Source organism: Bombina bombina, chromosome 3 (genome assembly GCF_027579735.1).
Source record: "Bombina bombina isolate aBomBom1 chromosome 3, aBomBom1.pri, whole genome shotgun sequence".
NCBI classification, from domain to species: Eukaryota; Metazoa; Chordata; class Amphibia; order Anura; family Bombinatoridae; genus Bombina; species Bombina bombina.
The window spans coordinates 997,723,887-997,736,042 of record NC_069501.1 but is presented as its reverse complement, the minus strand read 5'-3'; the positions used below and the strand labels follow the sequence as shown (position 1 = coordinate 997,736,042).

The following is a 12,156-nucleotide window of genomic DNA, read 5'->3' as shown; positions in this document are numbered from 1 at the left end:
GTGGTGCGTTTGTTTAGAGTAGAAACCGCCCCCTCGACCTTGGGGACTGTCTGCCATAAGTCCTTTCTGGGGTCGACCATAGGAAACAATTTTTTAAATATGGGGGGAGGGACGAAAGGTATACCGGGCCTTTCCCATTCTTTATTTACAATGTCCGCCACCCGCTTGGGTATAGGAAAAGCTTCGGGGGGCCCCGGGACCTCTAGGAACTTGTCCATTTTACATAGTTTCTCTGGAATGACCAAATTTTCACAATCATCCAGAGTGGATAACACCTCCTTAAGCAGAGCGCGGAGATGTTCCAATTTAAATTTAAATGTAATCACATCAGGTTCAGCTTGTTGAGAAATTTTCCCTGAATCTGAAATTTCTCCCTCAGACAAAACCTCCCTGGCCCCCTCAGACTGGTGTAGGGGCCCTTCAGAACCAATATCATCAGCGTCCTCATGCTCTTCAGTATTTTCTAAAACAGAGCAGTCGCGCTTTCGCTGATAAGTGGGCATTTTGGCTAAAATGTTATTGATAGAATTATCCATTACAGCCGTTAATTGTTGCATAGTAAGGAGTATTGGCGCGCTAGATGTACTAGGGGCCTCCTGTGTGGGCAAGACTGGTGTAGACGAAGGAGGGGATGATGCAGTACCATGCTTACTCCCCTCACTTGAGGAATCATCTTGGGCATCATTTTCTCTAAATTTTGTGTCACATAAATCACATCTATTTAAATGAGAAGGAACCTTGGCTTCCCCACATTCAGAACACAGTCTATCTGGTAGTTCAGACATGTTAAACAGGCAAAAACTTGATAACAAAGTACAAAAAACGTTTTAAAATAAACCGTTACTGTCACTTTAAATTTTAAACTGAACACACTTTATTACTGCAATTGCGAAAAAACAGAATTTATGTTTACCTGATAAATTACTTTCTCCAACGGTGTGTCCGGTCCACGGCGTCATCCTTACTTGTGGGACATTCTCTTCCCCAACAGGAAATGGCAAAGAGCCCAGCAAAGCTGGTCACATGATCCCTCCTAGGCTCCGCCTACCCCAGTCATTCGACCGACGTTAAGGAGGAATATTTGCATAGGAGAAACCATATGGTACCGTGGTGACTGTAGTTAAAGAAAATAAATTATCAGACCTGATTAAAAAAACCAGGGCGGGCCGTGGACCGGACACACCGTTGGAGAAAGTAATTTATCAGGTAAACATAAATTCTGTTTTCTCCAACATAGGTGTGTCCGGTCCACGGCGTCATCCTTACTTGTGGGAACCAATACCAAAGCTTTAGGACACGGATGAAGGGAGGGAGCAAATCAGGTCACCTAAATGGAAGGCACCACGGCTTGCAAAACCTTTCTCCCAAAAATAGCCTCAGAAGAAGCAAAAGTATCAAACTTGTAAAATTTGGTAAAAGTGTGCAGTGAAGACCAAGTCGCTGCCCTACATATCTGATCAACAGAAGCCTCGTTCTTGAAGGCCCATGTGGAAGCCACAGCCCTAGTGGAATGAGCCGTGATTCTTTCGGGAGGCTGCCGTCCGGCAGTCTCGTAAGCCAATCTGATGATGCTTTTAATCCAAAAAGAGAGAGAGGTAGAAGTTGCTTTTTGACCTCTCCTTTTACCGGAATAAACAACAAACAAGGAAGATGTTTGTCTAAAATCCTTTGTAGCATCTAAATAGAATTTTAGAGCGCGAACAACATCCAAATTGTGCAACAAACGTTCCTTCTTTGAAACTGGTTTCGGACACAGAGAAGGTACGATAATCTCCTGGTTAATGTTTTTGTTAGAAACAACTTTTGGAAGAAAACCAGGTTTAGTACGTAAAACCACCTTATCTGCATGGAACACCAGATAAGGAGGAGAACACTGCAGAGCAGATAATTCTGAAACTCTTCTAGCAGAAGAAATTGCAACTAAAAACAAAACTTTCCAAGATAATAACTTAATATCAACGGAATGTAAGGGTTCAAACGGAACCCCCTGAAGAACTGAAAGAACTAAGTTGAGACTCCAAGGAGGAGTCAAAGGTTTGTAAACAGGCTTAATTCTAACCAGAGCCTGAACAAAGGCTTGAACATCTGGCACAGCTGCCAGCTTTTTGTGAAGTAACACAGACAAGGCAGAAATCTGTCCCTTCAGGGAACTAGCAGATAATCCTTTTTCCAATCCTTCTTGAAGGAAGGATAGAATCTTAGGAATCTTAACCTTGTCCCAAGGGAATCCTTTAGATTCACACCAACAGATATATTTTTTCCAAATTTTGTGGTAAATCTTTCTAGTTACAGGCTTTCTGGCCTGAACAAGAGTATCGATAACAGAATCTGAGAACCCTCGCTTCGATAAGATCAAGCGTTCAATCTCCAAGCAGTCAGCTGGAGCGAAACCAGATTCGGATGTTCGAACGGACCCTGAACAAGAAGGTCTCGTCTCAAAGGTAGCTTCCAAGGTGGAGCCGATGACATATTCACCAGATCTGCATACCAAGTCCTGCGTGGCCACGCAGGAGCTATCAAGATCACCGACGCCCTCTCCTGATTGATCCTGGCTACCAGCCTGGGGATGAGAGGAAACGGCGGGAACACATAAGCTAGTTTGAAGGTCCAAGGTGCTACTAGTGCATCCACTAGAGCCGCCTTGGGATCCCTGGATCTGGACCCGTAGCAAGGAACTTTGAAGTTCTGACGAGAGGCCATCAGATCCATGTCTGGAATGCCCCACAGCTGAGTGACTTGGGCAAAGATTTCCGGATGGAGTTCCCACTCCCCCGGATGCAATGTCTGACGACTCAGAAAATCCGCTTCCCAATTTTCCACTCCTGGGATGTGGATAGCAGACAGGTGGCAGGAGTGAGACTCCGCCCATAGAATGATTTTGGTCACTTCTTCCATCGCCAGGGAACTCCTTGTTCCCCCCTGATGGTTGATGTACGCAACAGTTGTCATGTTGTCTGATTGAAACCGTATGAACTTGGCCCTCGCTAGCTGAGGCCAAGCCTTGAGAGCATTGAATATCGCTCTCAGTTCCAGAATATTTATCGGTAGAAGAGATTCTTCCCGAGACCAAAGACCCTGAGCTTTCAGGGATCCCCAGACCGCGCCCCAGCCCATCAGACTGGCGTCGGTCGTGACGATGACCCACTCCGGTCTGCGGAATGTCATCCCTTGTGACAGGTTGTCCAGGGACAGCCACCAACGGAGTGAGTCTCTGGTCCTCTGATTTACTTGTATCTTCGGAGACAAGTCTGTATAGTCCCCATTCCACTGACTGAGCATGCACAGTTGTAATGGTCTTAGATGAATGCGCGCAAAAGGAACTATGTCCATTGCCGCTACCATCAAACCGATCACTTCCATGCACTGCGCTATGGAAGGAAGAGGAACGGAATGAAGTATCCGACAAGAGTCTAGAAGTTTTGTTTTTCTGGCCTCTGTCAGAAAAATCCTCATTTCTAAGGAGTCTATTATTGTTCCCAAGAAGGGAACCCTTGTTGACGGAGATAGAGAACTCTTTTCCACGTTCACTTTCCATCCGTGAGATCTGAGAAAGGCCAGGACAATGTCCGTGTGAGCCTTTGCTTGAGGAAGGGACGACGCTTGAATCAGAATGTCGTCCAAGTAAGGTACTACAGCAATGCCCCTTGGTCTTAGCACAGCTAGAAGGGACCCTAGTACCTTTGTGAAAATCCTTGGAGCAGTGGCTAATCCGAAAGGAAGCGCCACGAACTGGTAATGCTTGTCCAGGAATGCGAACCTTAGGAACCGATGATGTTCCTTGTGGATAGGAATATGTAGATACGCATCCTTTAAATCCACTGTGGTCATGAATTGACCTTCCTGGATGGAAGGAAGAATAGTTCGAATGGTTTCCATCTTGAACGATGGAACCTTGAGAAACTTGTTTAAGATCTTGAGATCTAAGATTGGTCTGAACGTTCCCTCTTTTTTGGGAACTATGAACAGATTGGAGTAGAACCCCATCCCTTGTTCTCTTAATGGAACAGGATGAATCACTCCCATTTTTAACAGGTCTTCTACACAATGTAAGAATGCCTGTCTTTTTATGTGGTCTGAAGACAACTGAGACCTGTGGAACCTCCCCCTTGGGGGAAGCCCCTTGAATTCCAGAAGATAACCTTGGGAGACTATTTCTAGCGCCCAAGGATCCAGAACATCTCTTGCCCAAGCCTGAGCGAAGAGAGAGAGTCTGCCCCCCACCAGATCCGGTCCCGGATCGGGGGCCAACATTTCATGCTGTCTTGGTAGCAGTGGCAGGTTTCTTGGCCTGCTTTCCCTTGTTCCAGCCTTGCATTGGTCTCCAAGCTGGCTTGGCTTGAGAAGTATTACCCTCTTGCTTAGAGGACGTAGCACTTTGGGCTGGTCCATTTCTACGAAAGGGACGAAAATTAGGTTTATTTTTTGCCTTGAAAGGCCGATCCTGAGGAAGGGCGTGGCCCTTACCCCCAGTGATATCAGAGATAATCTCTTTCAAGTCAGGGCCAAACAGCGTTTTCCCCTTGAAAGGAATGTTAAGTAGCTTGTTCTTGGAAGACGCATCAGCTGACCAAGATTTCAACCAAAGCGCTCTGCGCGCCACAATAGCAAACCCAGAATTCTTAGCCGCTAACCTAGCCAATTGCAAAGTGGCGTCTAGGGTGAAAGAATTAGCCAATTTGAGAGCATTGATTCTGTCCATAATCTCCTCATAAGGAGGAGAATCACTATCGACCGCCTTTATCAGCTCATCGAACCAGAAACATGCGGCTGTAGCTACAGGGACAATGCATGAAATTGGTTGTAGAAGGTAACCCTGCTGAACAAACATCTTTTTAAGTAAACCTTCTAATTTTTTATCCATAGGATCTTTGAAAGCACAACTATCCTCTATGGGTATAGTGGTGCGTTTGTTTAAAGTGGAAACCGCTCCCTCGACCTTGGGGACTGTCTGCCATAAGTCCTTTCTGGGGTCGACCATAGGAAACAATTTTTTAAATATGGGGGGAGGGACGAAAGGAATACCGGGCCTATCCCATTCTTTATTAACAATGTCCGCCACCCGCTTGGGTATAGGAAAAGCTTCTGGGAGCCCCGGGACCTCTAGGAACTTGTCCATTTTACATAGTTTCTCTGGGATGACCAACTTGTCACAATCATCCAGAGTGGATAATACCTCCTTAAGCAGAATGCGGAGATGTTCCAACTTAAATTTAAACGTAATCACATCAGGTTCAGCTTGTTGAGAAATGTTCCCTGAATCAGTAATTTCTCCCTCAGACAAAACCTCCCTGGCCCCATCAGACTGGGTTAGGGGCCCTGCAGAACCATTATTATCAGCGTCGTCATGCTCTTCAGTATCTAAAACAGAGCAGTCGCGCTTACGCTGATAAGTGTTCATTTTGGCTAAAATGTTTTTGACAGAATTATCCATTACAGCCGTTAATTGTTGCATAGTAAGGAGTATTGGCGCGCTAGATGTACTAGGGGCCTCCTGAGTGGGCAAGACTCGTGTAGACGAAGGAGGGAATGATGCAGTACCATGCTTACTCCCCTCACTTGAGGAATCATCTTGGGCATCATTGTCATTGTCACATAAATCACATTTATTTAAATGAATGGGAATTCTGGCTTCCCCACATTCAGAACACAGTCTATCTGGTAGTTCAGACATGTTAAACAGGCATAAACTTGATAACAAAGTACAAAAAACGTTTTAAAATAAAACCGTTACTGTCACTTTAAATTTTAAACTGAACACACTTTATTACTGCAATTGCGAAAAAACATGAAGGAATTGTTCAAAATTCACCAAATTTTCACCACAGTGTCTTAAAGCCTTAAAAGTATTGCACACCAAATTTGGAAGCTTTAACCCTTAAAATAACGGAACCGGAGCCGTTTTTAACTTTAACCCCTTTACAGTCCCTGGTATCTGCTTTGCTGAGACCCAACCAAGCCCAAAGGGGAATACGATACCAAATGACGCCTTCAAAAGTCTTTTCTAAGTATCAGAGCTCCTCTCACATGCGACTGCATGTCATGCCTCTCAAAAACAAGTGCGCAACACCGGCGCGAAAATGAGGCTCTGCCTATGATTTGGGAAAGCCCCTAAAGAATAAGGTGTCTAAAACAGTGCCTGCCGATATTATTATATCAAAATACCCAGAATAAATGATTCCTCAAGGCTAAATATGTGTTAATAATGAATCGATTTAGCCCAGAAAAAGTCTACAGTCTTAATAAGCCCTTGTGAAGCCCTTATTTACGATCTTAATAAACATGGCTTACCGGATCCCATAGGGAAAATGACAGCTTCCAGCATTACATCGTCTTGTTAGAATGTGTCATACCTCAAGCAGCAAGAGACTGCTCACTGTTCCCCCAACTGAAGTTAATTTCTCTCAACAGTCCTGTGTGGAACAGCCATGGATTTTAGTGACGGTTGCTAAAATCATTTTCCTCATACAAACAGAAATCTTCATCTCTTTTCTGTTTCTGAGTAAATAGTACATACCAGCACTATTTCAAAATAACAAACTCTTGATTGAATAATAAAAACTACAGTTAAACACTAAAAAACTCTAAGCCATCTCCGTGGAGATGTTGCCTGTACAACGGCAAAGAGAATGACTGGGGTAGGCGGAGCCTAGGAGGGATCATGTGACCAGCTTTGCTGGGCTCTTTGCCATTTCCTGTTGGGGAAGAGAATGTCCCACAAGTAAGGATGACGCCGTGGACCGGACACACCTATGTTGGAGAAAGTATGAAGGAATTGTTCAAAATTCACCAAAATTTCACCACAGTGTCTTAAAGCCTTAAAAGTATTGCACACCAAATTTGGAAGCTTTAACCCTTAAAATAACGGAACCGGAGCCGTTTTTATATTTAACCCCTTTACAGTCCCTGGTATCTGCTTTGCTGAGACCCAACCAAGCCCAAAGGGGAATACGATACCAAATGACGCCTTCAGAAAGTCTTTTCTATGTATCAGAGCTCCTCACACATGCATCTGCATGTCATGCTTCTCAAAAACAAGTGCGCAATACAGGCGCGAAAATGAGACTCTGCCTATGATTAGGGAAAGCCCCTAGAGAATAAGGTGTCCAATACAGTGCCTGCCGGTTATTTTACATAATTCCCAAGATTAAAATAATTCCTCAAGGCTATGGAGTATAAAATATAAATCGATTTAGCCCAGAAAATGTCTACAGTCTTAGAAAGCCCTTGTGAAGCCCTTTTTTTTTTTTTTTTTTTCTGTAATAAAAATGGCTTACCGGATCCCATAGGGAAAATGACAGCTTCCAGCATTACATCGTCTTGTTAGAATGTGTCATACCTCAAGCAGCAAAAGTCTGCTCACTGTTCCCCCAACTGAAGTTAATTCCTCTCAACAGTCCTGTGTGGAACAGCCATCGATTTTAGTAACGGTTGCTAAAATCATTTTCCTCTTACAAACAGAAATCTTCATCTCTTTTCTGTTTCAGAGTAAATAGTACATACCAGCACTATTTTAAAATAACAAACTCTTGATTGAATAATAAAAACTACAGTTAAACACTAAAAAACTCTAAGCCATCTCCGTGGAGATGTTGCCTGTACAACGGCAAAGAGAATGACTGGGGAAGGCGGAGCCTAGGAGGGATCATGTGACCAGCTTTGCTGGGCTCTTTGCCATTTCCTGTTGGGGAAGAGAATATCCCACAAGTAAGGATGACGCCGTGGACCGGACACACCTATGTTGGAGAAAGGAACCCCAAAACCGGACCCCAAAAGGGCGGAAGAATGGACACAGCCATTTCAACCTAAAGACAATCGAGCAGACCCAAAGAGATCTAGCAAAGCCACCCGACTAAGTCTCAATGCGGAGCCAGCAGCTCCCCAGATGGAAAGGAACAACACAAAGAGCAGCCCAATCCCCGAACCAGATAAAACATCTGTTCCAACCTCCCAAAACTTAGGAGAGGCCCCTAAAAAAGGAACCACACATATTTAAGGAGGACAACGAGCCCCCTGAAGAGGAGAGCGTTGATAAGCACCTGCCCATAAGACAGGAAGTCATAGGAAGAACTGAGAGGACACGAGGCCACGTCACGACGAACACGGAAAGAACCCCTTAAAACACCATTGTGCTAGCACACATACTAGGCGCAAAAGTGACAGCTGAGCAACCGCAAACCTTCGGTTTGCTAGGCAGGAAGGCCCACCATCAGCTCAGGCTCTCAGTAAATCTGGCCACGTTGTAAAACAGAACAGCCAGAACAAGGGCTAAGCCCAAGTACCCCGGAAACTGGAACCCCCAGGCCAGTGCTAGGATCATAAGGTCCGGTAACATCCCACAGCGGGATCCACAAAGAGAAAACGCAGAGTAAATCCCTCGACAACCGGAAGATCAGGACAAGAAGCGCGGGCCCAACAAATGTTTAGATTAAACAATCTTCCAGGAACATAAATCCCTCGTCTGATATAAAAAAAGACCTCCCAGGCAAAAATCCAGAATAACCCGGATAACAAGAGCAAGAAGCCCTTGCAAGTCCCGACCCAAAGGGAAGAGACCACCCCTTGCAGGAGCCCCACACTCCAAAGAGCCAAGGCCATAAAAAGGACACTAGAGCTAACAGGCGTCCAAGCAACATTAACATGATTGTGCTTGAAAAGCGCGGCTAATCGCCCTTTAGGGACACAAGGCGCTGCTCATTTTATCAACCTCGAAAGGAGGAAGGCTGAGTAGACCTCGACGGGGATCGAACTAGCAACCCTCGGTTTGCTACAGTACAGAGTAGCCACAGAGCATTAGTATGCTGAACTAGCTGTCCAGGTAGCCATGAGCTCCATACACAAGGGGAACAGTGAGGACAAGTCACCCGAACAGAGCAACATCAAGTCTCCACATCACCTCAGATTTGAAATCAGAGGACAGTAAAACATGGGCTTGGATGCCACCTGGATGGCAATACCCGAACCCTATGAGTGGAAAACCACTAGGACCTCTTCTATTCCAAGAAGGAGATGCAAAGCAATCCCAACACCGGGGAAGGACCCCTAACCGGAGCCCAAAAAGACCTCACTGTCTAATGTCCCAAAAAAGGAACAACTAACTCCCAAAAGGAATCCAAGTCCCCGAAGGTGACCTATCCACAAGGAGAAATGGACAAAGTCCAAGAAGGTCTCAGTGAAGAAGAGAACCACTAAAGGAACAAGTCCAAAAAGGACAATTTCCTAAAGCCACACCGCCCCGACCGGCGGAAAAGAGGAGCTAAACCCTCTAATTTTCCCACCACGTGGGAAGGAATACTCTAGGTTCCGAGGGTATCGGAAGCAACAGAGAGTGACGCAGCAAATTTCATTGACCCAGTCACCAGAGAGATGGCTATTTAGGACTGAAACAATCCAGAGAGCCACACGGACCCGCAAGTCCTCTTGAGAATGTTTAGCTGAAACTTGTAAAACAAATAACGAGAAACATAAATAATGTTGAGAGCACTCGGAACCCCAACCTGACCAGCAAGGTATAATAGGCGCCACTTATCTGAATAAGCCGCGAGACAGAAGATCTGAACCCAAGCAGGACCAGCCTGCAACCAGGGTCATAAATGCCAAGCTGGCTAAATCTGCCCTCAGAGAGGGAGGAAGAAAAAACAGACAAACATGGGACTAACAGTGAGTATCGATCCCAGAGAAAGTTCCTGCAGGAAACATAGTATGAAAAATAAAATTCATCTTAACCGGATAAAATAAAATGACAGGCGCCCAAGAAGAACAGAAAAATCCGCAGGACAAGCCTAACGGAAAACCTGTTCTTCCAACAAAACTTGGAAGGATCTCGATAACAAGACTTAAAGGAGATTACTTCATCCCCCCATGTCTAACGAGGTGAACCATTCGAAGGAGGAGACTGATGATTCCCATAACCGAGAAGGGTAGGGTCCCCAAACAGCTCAAAAACGTGTCTGAGTAGAACACGAAGGCGAGCCAGCCTGTAACGAAAGGCACAACACTCAGGAACAGTTACACCCGCAGGGGACTGCACATGCCCTCCTGTGGCCGAGAGACCTGGGGCAATCGGGCACGAACACAATCACAGATAAACATCTTGACTTTGTAGACGCACATGCGCCAAAAGTATGTAAAAGCGAAAATGTGCCACAACCTCCGGGAGGGAGGGGGGGAACAATCCATCCCTGAGGAGGAAAAAACAAAACCTGGGTTACCCGCATGTGTAGTAGTAGGGAGTGGTAGGGTACTTGCCTCCCTGAGGACAGGGCCCCCTGAGGCGGATGGCTCAGCAGTCCCTTGAATCCCTGAGCCCGAGGAGCAAGGCGCTCTAGAACGGCCTAAAGAACAACAAAACTGACTGACCTGAGTCAATGGGGCCAATTCGCATTCGTCACAGGACGAAGAATCTGAATCAGAAACTTGAACAATCTCAACATCAGTATCCTCCATAACTGGATAAAGAATACCAAAAAATGGACTAAATATAAAACAATTTAAATGGCACCTGACACCCACAATGGCTGGGGAACTAACCACCTCCTATGAATCAGATACCAGCGAACTAGATTTCTCCGTCGCCACATAGTCAGGAATGCGTAAATGGGAGACCAGAACGTAAACACGCCCGGTCACAAGGTGAACCATACAGTCCAAAAAAAGCGCGCCCGACCGTAAGGTCGCGTCACTTTGAAAGGCCCTTATGTTCCAAAAGCCACAAGCCCAGTTAACACGACACATAAGCAGATTGAATCGCATAACAAACATGATTAAAAAAAACCCTGTTCAATAATCCCCCTCAGGAGATATTAACCCTTGATTCAAAGATACTAAAGGAGTCCCACTGAGACCCTGTATTTTTCATTGTGAGTTTGCAGGACAAATTAGTTACAGTACAATCATGAAGAAGTAAAATTAAACAATCTTACCGGAATCTACGCCGTGGAACAGGAACACGGCCCTTCAAGTGTGATGGATAGTAGCCTCGCCTCCGCCATGGACTCGAGAGAAGAAAGCAGGCAGCGAAGTGAAGTTCGACAGTGCCGATTGCTTGTTGAGTTGTTAAAATGAGTCGGGATGGTTTAGCAGAAAGTATTTTCCTGCATCTCCGGACTCTAACTTTCATCCAGGCCCTCACTGAAAGACTGACAGGATTACTTAAAACTCCCGTCCCATGTCGAAGAGTACTACCCTCCATAAGAGACGAAAACAAACTTCTGACACTACTCTGCCAACCTCCTGGGACGAAAGGCAAAGAATGACTGGGGGATGAGGGAAGTGGGAGGAGTATTTAAGCCTTTGGCTGGGGTGTCTTTGCCTCCTCCTGGTGGCCAGGTTCTTATTTCCCAAAAGTAATAAATGCAGCTGTGGACTCTTTCCATTTATGAAGAAAATTGCTTTTGTGTACAGTGAATTGTATCTGTGTGTTTAGGACTCCCTTCATAATAAATAGTATGTGTGTTCATAATGTGTGTGTGGGTACTGTATGTGTGTGTGGTGTATAAGTGTGTGTAGTGTATACGTGTGTGTGCGTAGTGCATATGTGTGTGTAGTGTATACATACGTGTGTGTGGGGGCACTGTGTGTTTGTGGGCAGTGTATATGTGAGTGTGTCTGTAGTGTATGTCAGTGTATACATGTGTGCAGGCACTGTATATATGTGTGTGAGCAATGTATCTGTGTGTGTGCTGTATATGTCTGTATGTGTGTGTGTGAGCAGTGTATATGTGTGTCTGTAATGCATTCATGTGTAGTGTATATGTGTGTGTTTGTGGGCAGTGTATACGTGTGTATTTGTGGGTAGTGTATATGTGTGTATTTGTGGGCAGTGTATACGTGTGTATTTGTGGGTAGTGTATGCATATGTTTGTGGGCAGTGTATATGTGTGTGTGTATAGTGTAAACGTCTGTACACTAAAAAATGCTATCATGCATGAAAAAAAGGTTAAAAGATGTTTGTTTTTTTAAATTATGAAGCTAGCATGTCTTTGTACAACTGAACTAATAAGCGGAATACCTAGTGTTTTATTGGTGGCCAGTGACACCCTCCAACCATGAAAACATTTTCTCTGTACAGGAACATTTATCATATAAAAGTAAACTGTAACAGATTTTGTCCTCTTTTAGACAAAAAAAAAAAAAAACTTTAAAGTTTTTTTGATTAAC

At 44.9% G+C, this 12,156-nt stretch overlaps 1 protein-coding gene across 3 annotated transcripts in view; it reads right to left on the bottom strand.

Annotated features, from left to right (window-relative positions):
• The window catches only part of RBMS2 (RNA binding motif single stranded interacting protein 2), a 256,400-nt gene that overhangs the window by 94,922 nt on the left and 149,322 nt on the right, over positions 1 to 12,156 (bottom strand). The window lies entirely within an intron of this gene.